A 12687-nucleotide genomic window follows, 5' to 3' on the forward strand; every position below is an offset into this window, starting at 1 on the left:
GCTGCCAATGGGCCCCTAGGCGGAAGGATCTGCCTGTTGTCTCGTGTTTGCCTTGAGGTGGCGAGGATGCACTTTTTTCTGGCAGCATCAGGCTCTCTGGCCACAGTTTGAGCTCCTTTCCATGTGGCTTTGGCTTTGTGAGCTGGGCTATCCTGACTCTGCAGGCCTGGACGGGGCACTGATACATTTGGCCTGAGGCAATGGGAAGCATGCCCAAGACCACTGCCATCACCCCATCCGAGCTTATCAGGATCCCTGGGGTAGGCTTTTCCGTGCCAGCTTCCACCCACCTTAAAATTCTGGCCTCTCTCGTGGACTCTGAAGCCTCTAGTCCCACGATGGAAACATTTTGCTCAATCAGGAAGGGACCTTTCTGAGGGCCTCTGTGACCAAGAACACAGAGACCTCCAAGCCAAGCCAACTCTGCGTTTCTAGGCCTTGCATACCTCAGCCAGACCCTGGAGGTAGTAATTAATAAGATGGTTTTTAAAAGGATGACCGAGGTTTTTACCTGTAGAAGGCAATTACCTGAGCTTAGTCAGTTGCTCAGGTGGTGGAAGATTGATTTCTTAAGTCTTTCTTATGGACCCAGGGAAGTGGGGGACCATGGAGTCCGAGCCAGGGAGTCTCAAACCTTCCAGATTGCCTCCTCCTCCGAGGCCTCAGCGGGTCAGGGAAGGGGAGGCCTTCTCCAGTTTTCATTTCACAGATGTCCAAGTGCGATCCTTCCAAAATTCTTGATGCGGAGGAAGGAGATTTGTGTATCGTTCACCCTCCTCCTTTCAGGGAAATAGTTCCCTTGCAGAGAAACAGCTTCGCCCAGGACTTCTGTGAATGAAAGGTGTTTTATCAGAGTAAAAGAGCCAGCTAGAAGCCGGGGTCATCATCTCTTCGCGTGGTCTTATTTCAAAGACTAGCATGATGAGGGGGAGAGAGCAGGTCCTCTCGGTGGCTCCCCTGATGCAGGACAGCGGGGAGCGGGGTTGGAGAGGTTGCCCCACCTAGTGATGCATCTAAGAAGCAGGTCAGCCCAGTACAGGCCGGCACAGAGCCCTCTGTTTGCAATTAGCACAAAGAGCCAATTCACCAGCCCACAAAGCTCGTCCTCCATAATAGTCCTAATTAGAAACATTATACATAGGAGGGAAACAATTTACACCAACTCCAGCATGAGCTCATGGAGATAGAGTTGTTTGTTTTTCAGCCCTGAGGCTACACACACACACACACACACACACACACACACACACACACACGGCTTAAAAAAAAAATGCATATGTATTTTAAAAAGACCAAGATTTTCAGACACTCTAGAAAAACGTGGCAAAATGTGCCAAAGCAGCCTCAGTCACGATTCTCCCCCCTGCCCCCCATTTTACTTCCTCTGCTGTCTGTCTTGGTGAGTGTCAGGGTTTTGTTCATAGCTCAATATTCCAAAAAATAATTTGCAACCTGTTCTTTCTTCTTTGTTCTTGCATAACCTTGAAATTTAAGCATCTTTCCATCTGCTTTCGGTCCTTTTCCACCAGGCAGACCCTGGTGACGGTTCCCTTGCTTAACGGAGCAGAAATCAGCATGCGGTTCTGTTTAGCAGTCCTGCTGCCTGAAGACAAAGAGCATAAACCACAGTGTCTCACCGAGACTTTGCCATCAACACTCCACTGCTGGCTCCTCATTGGGAGCTGGGGTGGTTTTTGTGTTTTGTGTGTGTGTGTGTTTTTTTTTTTTCTTCTTTCTCTCTATGGTCTCTCCATCTGGCATAGTGGAGAGGAACTCTCCATCGCAGCTCGGGGAGATTCACAGGGGATGTCGTCTGAACCCCACCTGCCTTACAACCCCACCTTCCTGCCTCCTCCTTTTTTCTGCCTCCTGCTCGTTGTTCCCCAGCTCCCACAATAGCTGGTGGGTAAGTGCCTGATCTGTGGGTCCACTCACTCGGTGTGAGTCCGGGCTCTAGTTCTGTGATCTTGGGCCACTCCAACTCGCTGAACCTGTTTGCTCCTCTGGAAGGTGGGAGAGGCTGGTCCCCTCCTCACGGTATTGTTTTGAACATTAAATGAGATACTGCAAGGAAGAGCCTAGTACAAAGTCCTACAGGGTTCCATAAACATCCTTTATCTTATCCTTAATAGTCTCATGGCCTTCTTGATTTTCTTGGTGACCGGAGCTCAGTGAAACCGTGATCAGCGAGGTTGGCAGCAGGTCCAAAGTAAACATAGTAGGTGTTCAGTAACTGCCATATGCTGAGTCCCCTTTCCAGTGAACCCCCCAAACTGTGCTGAACATGCCGAACTGATGCTTGGAAAGCACATCAGGACCTCCTCAGATTTGGGGGCTGCTATTTAAAGAAGGCCAGGTTAGTATTTTGCTGCCCTAAGGAAGAGGTGAAGATCGGTCAGTCAGTGGACAGAATGTCACTCCAGCCCAGCTGTCCCCGGTGCTTCCTCCCCCTCACCCTGTGGGTTGAGATAAAAAGTCCCTGGAGACCCCACCTCATGCTGTGAGGGCCATGTTGGGGGGGGACAGTTATTAAGTAACACCCATTAAATTGCCTTAAGGACAATGTTCGAAATAGTTCTTCCTCCAGTTGGATATAAGATGTAGTTTGCCACGAGGCTCTTCCTGATGACCCAATTTTATTTCCCCACTTTTATCTATGTGAAAATTCTCCACTTTCAGACTTTGCTTAATTTAACACTCTCTGGGGGTGCCTGGGTGGCTCAGCTGGTTAAGTGTCTGCCTTCAGCTTGGGTGGTGATCCTGGAGTCCTGGGATCAAAACCCACGTCCTCCTCCAGCTCGTGCTCTCTCTTTCAGTCTATCTCTCTTTTGCTCACTCTCTGTCTCTCAAATAAATCAATACAATCTTTAAAAAAAAAAAAATGAACACTCTGTGAAAATTTACATATTCACCAAAGAAGTGAAAACAATGACCACGGTGTGTAGAGAGGGGTGTTTTCTGACCACTACAAAAACGGCTTTATTTGCACACAGGTGTTTTCCCCGGGGGATCGTCACCCTGGCCTCACCTCCTTCTCCTGGATCCTGGTCTGCTGTGGGCTCCCCATGGGCTGGGCTGGCGAGGTGTAGGAAAGGGGTCCGGAAGTGCAACCGAATGGCACTGACCATTGCCTGAGCCCTGAATGGAGCCCTGAACTACGGGGCAATCCAAACACTAACACTGAGCTCACAGCACAAAGACAAGTTCCGTTCCTTTGTGCTGCCCAGAGACTTTGCCAGCTCTTAGGTCACGTTGCCTGGAACCATGTGCTTTTGCACTGAAAGGCCCCATTGTGCTGACTAGTCAACAAGGCAAGGCAAAGTTTGCTCCCTGCATCAAAACCTGGACTGTCCCTGACTTCTTACGTGCTGAGAAGTGTGTGCTTAGTATTGTATTACAGTAAACGGGGAGGGGCAGTTCCTAAAGCAAAGAAAAAATAGATGCTTATCTGTTCAGTATCTCAAATTGGAGGCTTTTGAAGTGATCTGAGAAATGGGCTTATTGCTTTCATTGCTTCCTTCCTTCCTCCTCCTCCTCCTCCTCTCTGGCATTGGTCCTCCTCTCCAAAACTTCCTTTCACAGTGACTCCAGGTTTGTGTCTGGAGTTTTCACCCCATTGCGTGGATAAACAAGCAAAACAGACTGTTCTAAGTACACTGAAGACATGGACAGAAAGACTTGGAAAAGTTTTTGACACATAAACCCAGCTGGGTGTGAAGTGGTTCTTGCAGGGAAACAACGAAGTGAGCTGAGGGTATATTGAAAATTCAGCATTATTAAGAGATGACTATTTAACGCTTAAACACACTGTCTCTCAGACATGGACATCTGAGTGCAAAACCAAGATCTTTGCCCTGCTTGGGTGCACCAGTGAACCTGTCTGGTCCCAGTTTCCTTGTCAATACAATAATGTATTTGCTCAGAGGGCATTCAGGCTCCCTTGGGAAGTCTCTGGGGTATGAGCTCAAATTCCAATTCTACTATTTGCCTCTTCCTGGTTCTGAAGATTTCACAGTATCCTTCTAGGAGACTGACATGGTAGAGGATGGAGGGAAAGAATGAAAGCCTCCTCATTGATGCAGAAATAGAGGTAAGGGGCCAATGTCCTTGAAGGCACTAAACCCATGGCGAATGTTGTAATGAGGGCAGTGACAGCAACTGACTCTACTCTTTGACCACAGGAGTCTTGATTTGAAATTCCTCAAGCTCTTTGTTTTCTCCTGGGAGCTCATTTCTTTGAAAACAATTTTCATCTGAAGTCAGGAGAACTGGCCCCATTCAGGGTCTGCCACAAACTCAGGCAGGCCCTTTCCCCACCTCAGTTTCTTCACTGGTGAATGGGAGGTATGAGGTTAGCTGATTTATAAAGCCCATCTAAGAGCTAACATTTGGATTCTGGAAATTCCAGGAAACGCACACTCACACCAGCATTCTGACAAATGAAAAACCAGAAAAATGACTGAACTAATGATTTTCAGACATTGGACCGCCAGCACTGATTCCTGGGAAAGTGGAAACAAGTGAGGTGAATGCTGTGATTGTCCCCAGTGGACTACCTTCAGAGACCTTCCAGGCCATAGTGCAGCAAAAGGGAATAGGGGTGGGGCCCAGCAGTATCCCTGAGTAGAGGAGATGGAGCTGGGATCCCAGGGAGACCAATGAAGCTAGAATTCACAGGACAGAATACTGGGGGGGGGGGGGACTGTACACACAGAACACTGCAGAGTTCTACAGAGTATCATCTTCAAGTGTTCAGGTGAGTACTGATCAGCACATAGCATGTGAGGGAACTCCATGAGACCAGGGAAAGAAGCATACACAAGGATTAGAGGGAACAATCCTTAGAGCTCACTTAGGACAGGGAATAGTCCCTAACACCAACAGCCAGAGTTGAAAACCTTAAAATTCATGGGGCATTGAATAGAGTACTCAGAAGGGCATAGTCTCAGGAATGGGCTTAATTAGCCTAAGACCAAATGCTTTTCTGGTCCTTCCTAACAAGGCTTAACAGCAAGCCTTGAAAGGATAAACTATTTCCAAGTAACTGTGTCCCAGAACAACACCCAATAATATATTAAAAATAAAAGAATATCCAGCACTCAGTAGAGTGAAATTCAAGCAGAGAAACATGAAGAACATTCTCTCAAGGCATAAGATAATCAAATTGCTCAAAACCAGTGAAAAAGAGAGACTCTTCAAAGTAGTCAGAGAAAAAAAGTTATGAACAGAGGAACACAGGTAAGGATGAAAGCAGAGTTCTTGTCAGAAATAAAGCAAGTTGCAAAAAAAAAAAAAAAGGAACAATAACCTTCAGAGGTCTGAAAGAAAAAATTGTCAACCTAGAATTCTATACCCAACCAAATAATCTCTTAAGAAATGAATGCAAAAGGAAGACTTTTTAGATACACAAAACCTGAGAGAATTGAGCCCCAGCAAACCTGTACTGGAAGAAATATTAGAGAAACATGAAAGAAAGTCCTTCAGGCAGAAGGAAAATGAACATGATAAAATTCTGCCTCTACACGAAGGGGTGGAGAACTCTGGAGATGGAACTTCATTTAGTTTATACACGTAGCAAGCTCTTAGGTGGGTCTATTTCTGTTGACCTGGGTACCAAGACCCTAGAGTGAGAAAAGACAATTTCCTGATACTCAAGCCAACATCCATAGGAGCCAGAGAACCAAGGATTCCTAAGATGAGACAGATGTGGCCCTGTTATGACCAACCACCATATTCTATGTAAAAAGATGAGGAAAGAGAGAGAGAAGTCAATCTAAGAGTCATTGGAGTATAGTGGGTATGAGGAAAAGCAATTCCTCCCCTTCCTGTGGGGATGAAAAATAGAGGTAGCTGTCTTTTCTCTCCAGTAAAGGGATTCTGAGAAAATCATTAATAAAGATTGGGATAGAAAGTAGTTCTCCAGTTGGACAACTGAGAAAGGATTTGCTGATTTACCAGTACATCATTAGGAGCAGAGAAGAGTCTTGGAGAAAGAAGAGAAGGCACATAGAAGGGTTGCAGGGAGAAGCTGGAACACAACCAGTTTGCCAAGGCTAGGGAATGAGTTCTCTGTGGCTCATGTGCTTGTTACTTAGAAAGTAGTTGGATTTGTTCCATTTCCATCCTAAGATAGTTCTCTCCTACTCCCCAGGGATCTCTAGCTCAAAGAGTCTGTAGCTGTACATTCAGTGATGGGAGCTGAAGAACATGGAAGTGTTGAACCTGGAACTCCTACTCTCCAGGGAGCTCGATCTCAAAAAGTCTATAGATGTACATTCAGTGATGGGAGCTGAAGAGCATGGAAGGGTTGAACCTGGATTTACCATATCCCTGCCCTGCAAGTCCCTCTGAAGAACTCACATGTATCCCCCAGAGGAGGCCAATGTTTCGGTGTCCACCTCCCAGAGGGCATCAGCTGTCAGTCTAGCCTACAGCAGTGGTCTGTTTGTGTAAGACACCTGCCCTCTCCCTGTCTTAACTCTTAGCCCAACAAACTAGAGGAACCTGATCTGGAAGGAGAAAGCAGGGGCAGGAAGCGACCCAGAATTAGACCTTCAATCAATCAGGTTCCAGGTTGTACAGGGTGGGGGGAACTAAGAATGTGAGAATGGAACCAAGATTGGAAAGGATGTTTTAAATTCTACTGAGGTTTAATATCTGAAAACAACTGGAAAATTACAGATCTGCTGATGATGCCATTAAGAGATCTACTACCCACTGGAGAAGGTAGACTTGGTATAGTACATCTGGGAAGAGTAAGAAAAATAAAAAGCTTTAATGCCTTGAAAATGAACAAACAAAAACTGTCTTCCTCCCAAGGGCACAACTACTTTTGTGAAGACTTTTCATCTTAGTGTGCTGGTTCCCAGGAGTGAGGGAGATGCTAATGAGGCCAGAAAGGGGCTCATGAGACCATCCACCCTCTCTACCCTGCTCCTAGGGAACTCCCAGCATGCCTGGCTCTTGGACTATGACTTTTCTCTGCAGCCAGCTGTTCTTTAGTGCATGGCCTGCCTGCTTGGAAGGAAAACAGGAGAAAGTGACCTGGTCCAGCAAGGAAAGGCCTCATATGCCATGTGTCCCTTTTCAGCAGAGGGATGGTTTCTGAGTCCAAGCTCAGCTTCTGGAACATCCCTAGGCTCGGGCAGCTGCTGTCCAGGTTAGTGCCACAGGAGGATTGCAGCTGCTGCCTCTGCCTGAAGATAGGGTGGGTGTCTGGCTCTCCTGGGAAGAGCCCTTCACACCTGGTTAGCTCCACACCACTTGAAGCCTGGACACTTGGTTATCTTATCTCCTTTTTACTCTTCAAGTAATTCTTAGTTGAATAAATGAGTACAGGTAAGTGAAGAGAAGAAGAGGTGGAGGAACAGAAATGGCTGAAACTCAGAGAAGCCTGAAGAAGCTGTCCTTGTCCTTTTCTTCCTTCTGTTTATCTGTTTCATCTACTCCTTTTTCTTTTTTAAAGATTTTATTTATTTATTTGAGAGAGAGCGTGAGAGCAAGCAGGCACAAATAGGGCAGGGGAGAGGCAGAGGGAGAAGCAGGCTCCCTGCCCAGCAAGGAGCCCGATGTGGGGCTCAATCCCAGGACCCTGAGATCACAACCTGAGCAGAGGGCAGCTGCTTAACCGACTGAACTACCCAGGCACCCTACTCCTTCTTTCTCTAATATTCTCTTATTTCTTCCCTTTCACCCCTTAATGTCTCATTGTCATCCCTTCTGCCATTTCAATAATTTGGATTATTCCCCTCCAATCCCGTTCTGTCTTGGGGCTTTGAGCCTTCTCTCCATTGCCCCACCTGCCTTTGTGCTACTTCCTAACTGCGGTTGGATGATAACACCCCCGCAGTGGCCTCTGCTTCATATCCTCTCGGATTTGCTGACAGGCAAGTGGAAGAGTGCATCTTTTCTAGTGGCTCCCACAATTCCCTAGGGACTCAGATTTAGGTCACATGCTTATCTCTGAACCAATGACTGGCCAGAGAATATGATGTTTTGATTGGTTACCTCTGGGCCACTCCCCAAGCTCTGGAGGTGGGGGCGAACCCTCATCCAGCCCACAGAAGTTAAAGGAGGGAGGGGCCAGCATGGGTGGATGGGAGGAAGCTGGGAGTGGGGGTTGGGCGCAGTGGGGCGGTGGGGAGATGGGGAGAGCGGGGAGAGGTGGATCCTCACCTAAAAATTAGGCTCAGTTCTGGGAATAATATCCTGGGAATCTCTGTCTTGGAAAAACAGTGAAATGTTTCTTGCATAGACAGAAGAACTATGACAGAATAGATTATGGGAAGATTTTGCTTTTGAGTGTAGTAAGTGCCAGAATCATACTGGAGGTGTGACTAAATAAATCGTGTCAAATGGACACAAATCTGAAGGGTACATCTTAGTTTATTTACTACTACGGTTTTTTTTTTTTTCTTTAAAGAAAAAAAAACCCTCATGTGTCTTAACCTAGTCTTCTTTTCCAACCAAATTCTCACCGTTAAAAATAATTTCACTATTAAGGAGAACTTTTTTCAGTGCCAGGTTCTGCCCTACACCCTTGACATGTTATTTTTAATCCTCCTGGACTCTGCAGAGTAATGGATTCATCCCATTTCAGGGATGAGGAAACTGAGGCTGAGGGAGGGTGAATAATTTTTCCCAGAGCAACACAACTAGTAGCTCCCACCACAGAATTCAAGCCCGGGATGTATAGGCCAGAGTATCATTCTCTGCTAAGAAAATATCCCTTTCCCAAAGCTTGTGTTTGGTTGCGTTTCAGAGGGATTTTAGTGCTCAGAGTGCTTTTGCACCTTCAGAAGCCAAAGATTCAGTTGCTTTTGAATGTCTCAAAGGCCACAGGGACAGAAATAGCACTACATGGACAAGGGATTTGAAAGAAGAATCTAAAATTTCAGATATTGTATAGACCAAAGGATGCACGAATTGGGTCTTTTAATAAGGATTAAAGGATGCCACACCTAGGTTTTCCAAAAGAACCTCTTCCCTTTTGGTGTGCCTGGACTGGCGAGGCGTGTGTGGGGTTCATGAAAGCATTCTGATGCCATCTCTTGGTTGGGCCAAGGGCTTGGGAATTGAAATGTACGAGAAGGGAGCACCCAGGGGAGCATCTTAAAGTCTCTTTGTACCTCCACGCATTTCTGTGGGCTGGTTTTCTTTTAATTTTTGCGCCACATCTCCACAATGTTATTTGGCTTCCTGAAACTCTCAGTCACAAGATTTCATGTTTGCAGTGATAGTTTCTGTTACCATCTTATCTGCTCCAGAGTCCCTTTTCAGTTACAGAAATTCAGAGCAGGAAAGATGATGCTTTCCTCTCCCCAACAGGTGAGTCACCAAGAAAATGTTTGGGTCCTCAGAAGGTGATGGTTCCACTCCAAGTTGGTGAATTCCATGAGCAAACAAAGCTCTGTTTGTAACCCTGTCAGATAATAATCTGGGATGTATTCTCTGTTCCGTACAGGAAATAAGAGGTGGGTGATCCCATTTGGTGGAATTTGCAGTCTTCTCTTTCGTCAGTATCCCTTATTTTGTTACTCATATTTTAACAGAAAGTAAAGAGGTCTTTTAGAAGACTGTGAAACCCATATTTTGAATGGGGTAAGGAAGGAAGTGTGGGATGTGTCCAGAGGGCAGACCGTTCATCTGTGTGGCTGGAGTGAAGGGGGTGTGGCGGTCAGGAGGAGGTCAGGGCCAGTTTTTAGGGAGGGCACTGAAGGTTCATCTGAGGGGTTTTGGCTTTATTTCCAAAGCAGCGGGAGCTACCAAGGGCTTTTGGGGTGGTGGAGCAGACCTGTGTTTCAGGGAGAACAATTTATTAACGATATGTGAAATAGAATGGAATATAGAGTGAGTGGAGGCAGGGAGACCTGAGAGAGGTCCTCTAAAGTCTGCCAGGCTGAAGCAGGAAGGCGGGCATTAGCAATTGGAGAGTGTCAGGATGGAAAAGATGGCACGGGGGCGGGGAAGAGCTACTGTAGAGACAGAAGTTACAGGATCAGAGGGCATATGGAAGCCACGGGCGGTGCCAAGATTTCCACACCGGGAGGACGGTAGTGCCGTGTGCAGAGGTAGGAAGAACATGGAGGAAGCATGTCATAACACGTTATGAAGGCGCACACATGAGCTGTTTGTTTCCACAATATCAGCTGTATTCGATCGTAAAGCAAAGTTAAATTACAATTCTAAAGCAGGTTCAGAATTCCAAACTCAGTGACAGTTCACTTCAGAGCAGAGCCTTCAGGGGAACTTGCCTTTTTGAAGTGGTCAGACGTAGAGGGGTCAGGTCTGGAGAGTCTGATGATTTGCTGCCCAAATCTTCCCCTTTTTAAAAGGACTGAATCAGTTTGGGGTCTCTGAGACCTCCTCTGGTTCTGCTCCTTATCACTTCTGGGGCGTCAGCTGATGTGGGTGCCGGCGATATCCCGCGGCTGCAGTACCTTAACTGCTTGCGTCATTGCTGGACACAGGCCCCTGCGTGGCATGAGAGACTCCATGTTGCCCTCTAGGAAGCACACGTTTAAAAGAAGGGACCATGAAACCCCTTTTGGACATACTAAGTTTGGGGGATCAATGGGATAGATAAGTGGGGTTGCTTAGATAGAAGGCAACTGGATATGTGTACCTACAACTCAAAGGCTCAAGCTATTAGCTAACTTTTATTTTTTTAAGATTTTTTTTTTTTTTTTTTTGAGAGAGAGAGAGAGTGTGGTGGGGGGGGGAGAAAGACTCTCAAGCAGACTCCCTGCTGAGCACAGAGCCTGATGTGGGGCTCATCTCAGGACCCGAGATCACAACCTAAATCAAGAGTCGGAAGCTTAGCCAACTGAGCTACCCAAGCGCCCCATTAAACTATTAGCTATGCTTTTAGCCCATGTCACCTGCACCGAGGGTTTGGTCGGAGGCATAACTCTGGATGAGGATATGAGAGGTCTCCAAGGGAGCAATCAAAAGTCAGGGGAACTGGACAAGTCCTTGAAGAATGCTGATTTAGGGAATGGGAGGAAGGAGTTAGAGAAATAGTCCAACCGGAAAAGAACAGGGGTCTGTGAAGCTGAGGAAGAGTTTTAAGAAGGGGATGGGAAGCAGTATCCAGTTTGTTAAAGGGGCAGAGAAGGCTGAGGATGGGAGCTGCTGATCCCTGAGAGAATGCTTACAGGACAGTGGTGAGGGTCGAAACCAAATTACGGAACACTGAAAAGTAAGTGGCTATAATTAATGCCACTGAATAGTACATTTATTTTTAAAAGATTTTATTTACTTGACAAAGAGAGAGAGTGACAGAGCACAAACAGGGCAGGGCATAGGAGGAGGCAGAGGCAGAGGGAGAGGGAGAAGCAGGCGTGTGGGGGTCGATCCCAGGACCCTGGGACCATGATCTGAGCTGAAGGCAGTTGCTTAACCGACTGAGCCACCCAGGTGCCCCTGAATCGCACATTTAAAAATGACTAAAATGGCAAACTTTGTGTCACCTTTTACCACAAAAAAACATGTAAGTGGGCGAAAAATGTAAAGATTGAAAAAATTACCTCTTCTCATGAGTGGCCTGAGATGATCCCTGAAAATGGCTCTCTGTTCACTTGACCCAGAAAACCCTACAAAATCATGCAAACCAAAAGGTTCAAATCTTTGTGTTCACTTTAAGAACACATGTGAAACTGCCCAGGCCATCAAGGGTATGTGTATCCGAAAAGCCACCTGGTCTCTGAAGGACATCACTTTGCGGAAGCAGCACGTGCCATTCTGTTGAGAAAATGGTGGAGTGGGTAAGGTGTGCCCAGCAAGACAGCGGGGCTGGACACAGGGTCAGTGGTCCAAATCGAGTGCTGAATTGTTACTGCACATGCTGAAAAGTATAGAGAGTACTGCTGCACTCAAGGGGCTAGATGTAAATTCTCTGGTCTTCAAACACATCCAGGTGAACAAAGCCCCATGGTGAGGCATAGAACTTACAGAGCTTGGGGTCGCATGAACCCTTATGTGAGCTCTCCCTGCCACACGGAGCTGGTCCTTACTGAAAAAGTGCAGACCGTTCCTAAATCAGAACAGGAGGTTGCAGAGAAGAAAAAGATATTCCAGAAGAAAGTGAAGCAACAAAAACTTAGGGTGCCAGAGTAAATTCTGCATAAAATACATGCAAAAAAAAAAAAAAAGTCATACTATTCTTGACACTTCTATGCTCGAAAGAAACTGATTTAAAAAGTAAGCGGGGTGGGGCACCTGGGTGGCTCAGTGGGTTAAGCCTCTGCCTTCAGCTCAGGTCATGATCCCGGGGTCCTGGGATCGAGCCCCGCATTGGGCTCTCTGCTCAGCAGGGAGCCTGCTTCCCCCAACCTCCTGCCTGCCTCTCTGCCTACTTGTGATCCTTCTCTCTGTCAAATAAATAAATAAAATCTTTAAAAAAAATAAATAAAAATAAAAATAAAATAAAAGTAAACAAAACCTCCCTTAAAAAAAAAAAAAAAGGTGTGCCTGGGTGGCTCAGTGGGTTAAGCCTCTGCCTTCGGCTCAGGTCATGATCTCAGGGTCCTGGGATTGAGCCCCACATCGGGCTCTCTGCTCAGCGGGGAGCCTGCTTCCCCCCCTTCTCTGCCTGCCTCTCTGCCTACCTGTGATCTCTCTGTCAAATAAATAAAATCTTTAAAAAAAAATAAAAAATAAAAATAAATAAAAAAATAAAAAGTAAGC

At 46.4% G+C, this 12687-nt stretch overlaps 1 pseudogene; it reads left to right on the top strand.

Moving 5' to 3' along the window:
- The first annotated feature begins 11563 nt into the window (after nucleotides 1–11563).
- Nucleotides 11564–12117, top strand: LOC111158322 (annotated as a pseudogene).
- Nucleotides 12118–12687: the final 570 nt, after the last annotated feature.

The sequence above is a fragment of the Enhydra lutris genome, unplaced genomic scaffold (genome assembly GCF_002288905.1).
Source record: "Enhydra lutris kenyoni isolate GAN:26980312 unplaced genomic scaffold, ASM228890v2 scaffoldscaffold58, whole genome shotgun sequence".
NCBI lineage: Eukaryota > Metazoa > Chordata > Mammalia > Carnivora > Mustelidae > Enhydra > Enhydra lutris.